Source organism: Etheostoma spectabile, chromosome 16 (assembly GCF_008692095.1).
Source record: "Etheostoma spectabile isolate EspeVRDwgs_2016 chromosome 16, UIUC_Espe_1.0, whole genome shotgun sequence".
NCBI lineage: Eukaryota > Metazoa > Chordata > Actinopteri > Perciformes > Percidae > Etheostoma > Etheostoma spectabile.
The window spans coordinates 291,713-297,819 of record NC_045748.1 but is presented as its reverse complement, the minus strand read 5'-3'; positions in this window follow the sequence as shown (position 1 = coordinate 297,819).

Sequence of the window (6,107 nt, the reverse complement as noted above, 5' to 3'; positions counted from 1 at the left end):
GCAATAACACTGGCTTGTAATGTGTGCAATACTGCTACTATTTTTATTATTATTACCTTTCACCATTGCAACACCTTAATTATGTTAATTATGTAAATACTGTATCATAATATTCCTTTAACTATGTAAATACCCACACTCCTTATATTTCTTTATTTATATTTCTACTATTTGTGCAACTGCAACACAGAGTTTCCCTTCGGGGATTAATAAAGTATTTCTGATTCTGATTCAATCATTTAGGGAAAATAAAACAGCGGCCCTGAAAAACATTCTTGGTATACTACTCTACTACTGTGATACTACTGTGTTAAAGTGTGATATGATAATGGCTGATGAAAAATGCGATCATTGTTGTAAATTGGGTTTATGAGTTGAATGTTGTTTTTATTATCCTCCTTGTCAACCAATGGAGGAGGATTATACGTGGCATATTACTGTGGCTGAATGAATGCTACATCCTTGGAAACATAAAGATAACTACTTGGCTTGTTAGAGACTCTTCTTTTCAACGTGATTAATTAGCCCACTGCTGCTACGACAATGCTACTGTAGCTTATCTGTCGACAAAGAATCATATTGTTTTCATGTTTATTTTTGGAGGTTTCATTGTCTTACAACATTGCTTGTGAACACGGTGTTACACAGGATACAACCAAATAAGCAAGCAGATCAGTTTTAAGTTTCATCTCAGCCTGTTAAAGCTCTGACACATCAACCCAATTATCGTCCTGGTCAGGGTTAGGGTTAGGGTTTTCTGCTGGGTCAGTGACTCCAGTCTGTTTGGTGTGTTCCGTGCCGTCGCCAGTCGGTGGAGGTCAGTGACTCCAGTCTGTTCGGTGTGTTCCGTGCCGTCGTCAGTCGGTGGAGGTCAGTGACTCCAGTCTGTTCGGTGTGTTCCGTGCCGTCGTCAGTCGGTGGAAGTCAGTAACTCCAGTCTGTTCGGTGTGTTCCGTACCGTCGTCAGTCGGTGGAGGTCAGTGATTCCAGTCTGCTCGGTGTGTTCCGTGCCGTCGTCAGTCGGTGGAGGTCAGTGACTCCAGTCTGCTCGGTGTGTTCCGTGCCGTCGTCAGTCGGTGGAGGTCAGTGACTCCAGTCTGTTCGGTGTGTTCCGTGCCGTCGTCAGTCGGTGGAGGTCAGTGACTCCAGTCTGCTCGGTGTGTTCCGTGGCGTCATCAGTCGGAGGAGGTCAGTGACTCCAGTCTGTTCGGTGTGTTCCGTGGCGTCATCAGTCGGTGGAGGTCAGTGACTCCAGTCTGCTCGGTGTGTTCCGTGGCGTCATCAGTCGGAGGAGGTCAGTGACTCCAGTCTGTTCGGTGTGTTCCGTGTCGTCGTCAGTCGGAGGAGGTCAGTGACTCCAGTCTGTTCGGTGTGTTCTGTGCCGTCGTCAGTCGGTGGAGATCAGTGACTCCAGTCTGTTCGGTGTGTTCCGTGGCGTCGTCAGTCGGAGGAGGTCAGTGACTCCAGTCTGTTTGGTGTGTTCCGTGCCGTCGTCAGTCGGAGGAGGTCAGTGACTCCAGTCCGCTCGGTGTGTTCCGTGCCGTCGTCAGTCGGTGGAGGTCAGTGACTCCAGTCTGTTCGGTGTGTTCCGTGCCGTCGTCAGTCGGAGGAGGTCAGTGACTCCAGTCTGTTCGGTGTGTTCCGTGCCGTCGTCAGTCGGTGGAGGTCAGTGACTCCAGTCTGTTCGGTGTGTTCCGTGGCGTCATCAGTCGGAGGAGTCGTCGGCCTTCATTTGGGCCCATTTGACTTGTTGAATCGGAAGGCGGGCAGTCAAACTCAATGACCAATCTGATCGCACCTGCAATAATCAGCATCAGCAAGAAATACTGTCAAGATAAGCAGACAACATTAACTTTTCCTTCTGTAATGCTTAAAAGGTGAGCTTTTCTTCAATGACCAACTTAGTATTTGATCTGGTTTCTGGTCTGGCAGTTTAAGTCTCAACACCAACAACTACAAACAAATGCAGATGTACACAAAAACCTTTAATTATCTGTGATTTCCCTTTGAGTTTTTGGATTTACACTTATAAGTAAACTCTTGGCCCAATGTTGCAACAGTTAATTATGGGATTTAAAGCGGGTTGTATCCTCTGTAGGGAGGCTTTGAAAAGGCGTGCTTGCCTTGCCTTGCCTGTTGTTTCCTCCGGAACACTGGCAATGTAAATAGCTGAGGAACAGCAGGAGAAAGGTTAGCTATCCATTGAAACTGTCTTGGACTTAAAAGGGTGGAAAGCACAGGCTGTCAGCTTCATGCTACACGCAGCTGAGTCCCCGCTCTCCTGAACAATTCCATTTAGGATCTTAAGAAGGACAGTTGAACTCAATGAATGGGGATTTAATGACCTGATACTTCTTGAGTCTGGATTTAGAAGAAAGAATTAGAATTACAGCATTTTGGATGGCATAGTGGATATGACACATTCTTTTGGTGTGGGAGATGTGGGTTTGATTCCCACTGCAATACATCAACCATTGTGTCCCTGAGCAAGGGACTTAACCGCTAGTTGCGCCAGAGGCGTGCAGCCTCAGACATATATAGCAATCATAAGTTGCTTTAGAAAAAAGCGTCAGCTAAATGACATGTAATTTAATTGGGATGTTGGAAAACTTTGTACTGAAGGCTAAACCATTTGGCTGTTGCTTGCCTCTGTTTTTCTATTCTATTGTTTGCATATGTCTCATTTTGAAAAGTAAAAAGCTCTTGAAGTCTTAAAAAAAAACTTTATCCTGTGCACACGGTGTTATCTTGTGCACACAGAATAATTTCAAATAAATAAATCATGTTCTGTGACTTTAGGGGCCCTGTGGAAAATAATAGAAAAAGAAAAGAAAACGGAAAAACAAATGAAAAAAATAAATACCCTCCAAAGTTGGGTCTGATGATTCACAAATGTCTTTGCTTTGATAATTCTGATATTTACAGCTGATAAAAGAGTCAGTGGTAAATAAGAAAAAATTAACATGATGTGTGTTGCTGCATCTTTGATGGAAGCAAACCCGAACTATGAATTTGTCTGCATCGCCTTTTAAATCGTGTTTCCTTGTGTGGCTCTCTGATGTGCAAAGCAGAATTATTGGCAGTTTAACCTTAGATAGGAGTGCATGGAGGGTTTTAACAAGCTAATGTTTTGGCAGCGGAGGCCAACGATAGTCTGAAATGGCTGTAACAGCTGACGCAGTGAAAGGAGGTGAACACATGACGGATAATTATAGCAGGAAAGGATCATCTGTGAATGGCTCATGCACTTTTTAGTTTATTCAACACTGCTCGTTTTGCACAGTTTACAACAAATGGCTTTCACCCTCAATGGGGCACCTTTTAGAAAAAGAAAAGAACATCTGGAACCCATTTTTGGCAAAGTGATTATTCTGTCTGGCCTGTCACGATAAACATCAGAGCATTGTTTTACCAAATTGCAACTTGGCTATTTTTTTACGTATGCCCCTGAGCTATTTAGTCTAGCTTACTTGTGAAATTGAATACAACTGTATGCTAAATCTCATACTGGAACATGACGTTGCCATGCACAGTTCCTAAAGCATTTATTTATTTGACTTCAGTTTAAGTTGGTAATCTTGATCACATATATGAAGATGCATTGTGTGAGTGTTGACAGGGTTGCAGAATTTTGAGATTGTGTGAAATGACAAAATAACTTTCTTGAAAAAGGATTTTTATGACGGGACGTTAAACCATGAAGCATCAATAGAAACCAATTATGGAGAGAAAGGCAGTTTTATGTGATAGGACAAAGACTTATTGGCTGAACATTTTTGTTTTGTCTACTGGTCCAGCATGAGGTCACCACGGAAATTGTTTTGCGTCTTTAGAAATCACACACAGAAATAAATGTTTACCTTATCAAGTTGTCATGGCAAGCAATGTCATAGTTACACATCTAGTAGAAACAGAGTAACACGGGCATGCCGTCGTGGCACAGGCATCTCTACAGCCACACACGTACGAAGTTGAACTCTGCAATGGTGGTACATTACCCCCAGTGTTGTAGTACTTGAGATCGGTCTTGGTCTCATGACCACTTTTTTAAAGGTCTTCCTCTCGTCTTGAAATTGACTGAATTTTTACTCGGCCTTGTCTCGGATAAAGAGGACTCAGGATTTTATTTCAAGACTGTCTTTTGGTTATTTTATCAAGGCATTTCTCATGAAACACTTATGACTATAAAAGAGGTGTTTTCTGTGGGTGTTTCTATGGGGATGTGGAGCGATATGAGGAGCGCTATTATGCCTATGGTTAACTTTTTTGAACATTTTATTGTGGCACTGGTCTGGTCTTGGTCTTGGTCTCGGCTCGGCCTCGCCCTGCCTTGGTCTTGGTCTTGACTCTGTCTCAACCCCTCAAAGTCTTGGTTTCAGTCTCCATGCACTCTAGTCTTGGTGATGACTTGGTCTCAGTTTACGTGGTCTTGACTGCAACACTGATTTCCACTAGCTCATCCTTTCCAAAACCTAACCTTGCTGTATGTGATTCAGATTAAAAGATGACCAATAAGATTTTTTTAGAAGCAAGAATTTCCCTAGATTTCTGAAAATATTTAAGGCCACTCTCAAGCTTAATTATTTTGTGTGATGAGACAACTAAAATTAAGATTAAATCCTGGCCCATTAACTCTTGACAAATGCAGCAGGTCACAGTTGAAAACCCTGGTCATCGTATTGTTTTCTTTTGCCTCACTTTACTGATCCCTGAGGAGGACAATCACTTACTTCCTCGATAGAGGATGAGAGGACAGAGGTCAGAGATCAGTCAGACCACAGAGACACCAGACTCAGCTGTTAGCCTGAGGATTGTTGTGCAGTGAAAAGTCTTGAGGCAAACAGGAAGTGATTTGTAGGTCATAAATTGAAAGTCTCCAATCTGTGGTTCTGGACCTCTAAATGTATGCAATTGTACACATTCACACATATATAACATATACAGTACAATACACAACTTCACACAACTTCTTTTAGATACGTTGGAACTACATGGGACTCGGCTTGTGGCGCTCAAAGTGCCAAAACATACATTTGAAGGCATCCTTCTGAGTGATGATACAGTTGGTGGGTGTAGTTCGATAGAAAGAAAAAGAAAAATAGTTCCAACATGAAACTTTACACAACTGGGGTTGTTGGATATTTCGAGTAACCAGGTCGTGGTTTTTACAAAGTGCTGTTGAGTTTTTCAAGCACCACAAGCTGAAGGCCATCTACTTCCATTATATTAGAGAGAATCTCTATGGCAGGTAATAGGAAATTATGTATTTTGATTTTGGGGTGAACAGTCCCTTTAAGGTGAACATCTGCTCTACCATCTGTCTCAAGCCATAAACATTGTACTTAATCTCTAGATGTATTGCATTAAGTGCAGTGATAATGACTGGCTCCATATGTGAATGAAACCTGATATTAAAATCTAATTTGGTTTGTCTCAATTCTTTGTTCCTTAATATGATCAGCCTAATAGTTTGGTCAACCAGTTACATGGCATCTGGCGCCAAAGGGTTCTCCGATGTCCAGTGCCAAATGCTGATTGAATTCCCATCAGTCAGTTTTCAATAATCAGTGTAACAGCTCAACATCTTAGCTGTTAATTACCAGAGACCGAATGCAGCTATGAGAATTACTGCTGGAGCAAGACATGTTTGAATGCTCCATCTTTCAGGAATTTATGTATGCAGTTTTAAAATGATTACACTTACAGAGGTAGTTCTTTTCCAAGTGTACAATCAATGGGATTGACAATGTCTCCCATTCACACACCAATGGCATCGCCATCGCCATCTTTGCCGACTTTTAGGGGCAATTTGGCGTTCTGTGTTTTGTACATTTTCAAACATCACACTGAAGCACCATTGTCACTGAATGAAACATTTATTTTAACAGTGGAGCTCCTCTTGATTGGTGGAGAGCACCCTTGTCAGCTCAGCGGTGACAGAAATCAGAGAGAGGGAAATCTCTAATGTGCGTACTTTGTGGGCCTAGCCCCTGAGGAGCAGCACTCAGCCTTTTTCAGTGTCCACTAGCAGTATTGCAATGATGGATCTCCCTGTTGCCCAGTAATGATTTTCCCCATAGGTCAATATTGTAAAAGAGACGCCTGTA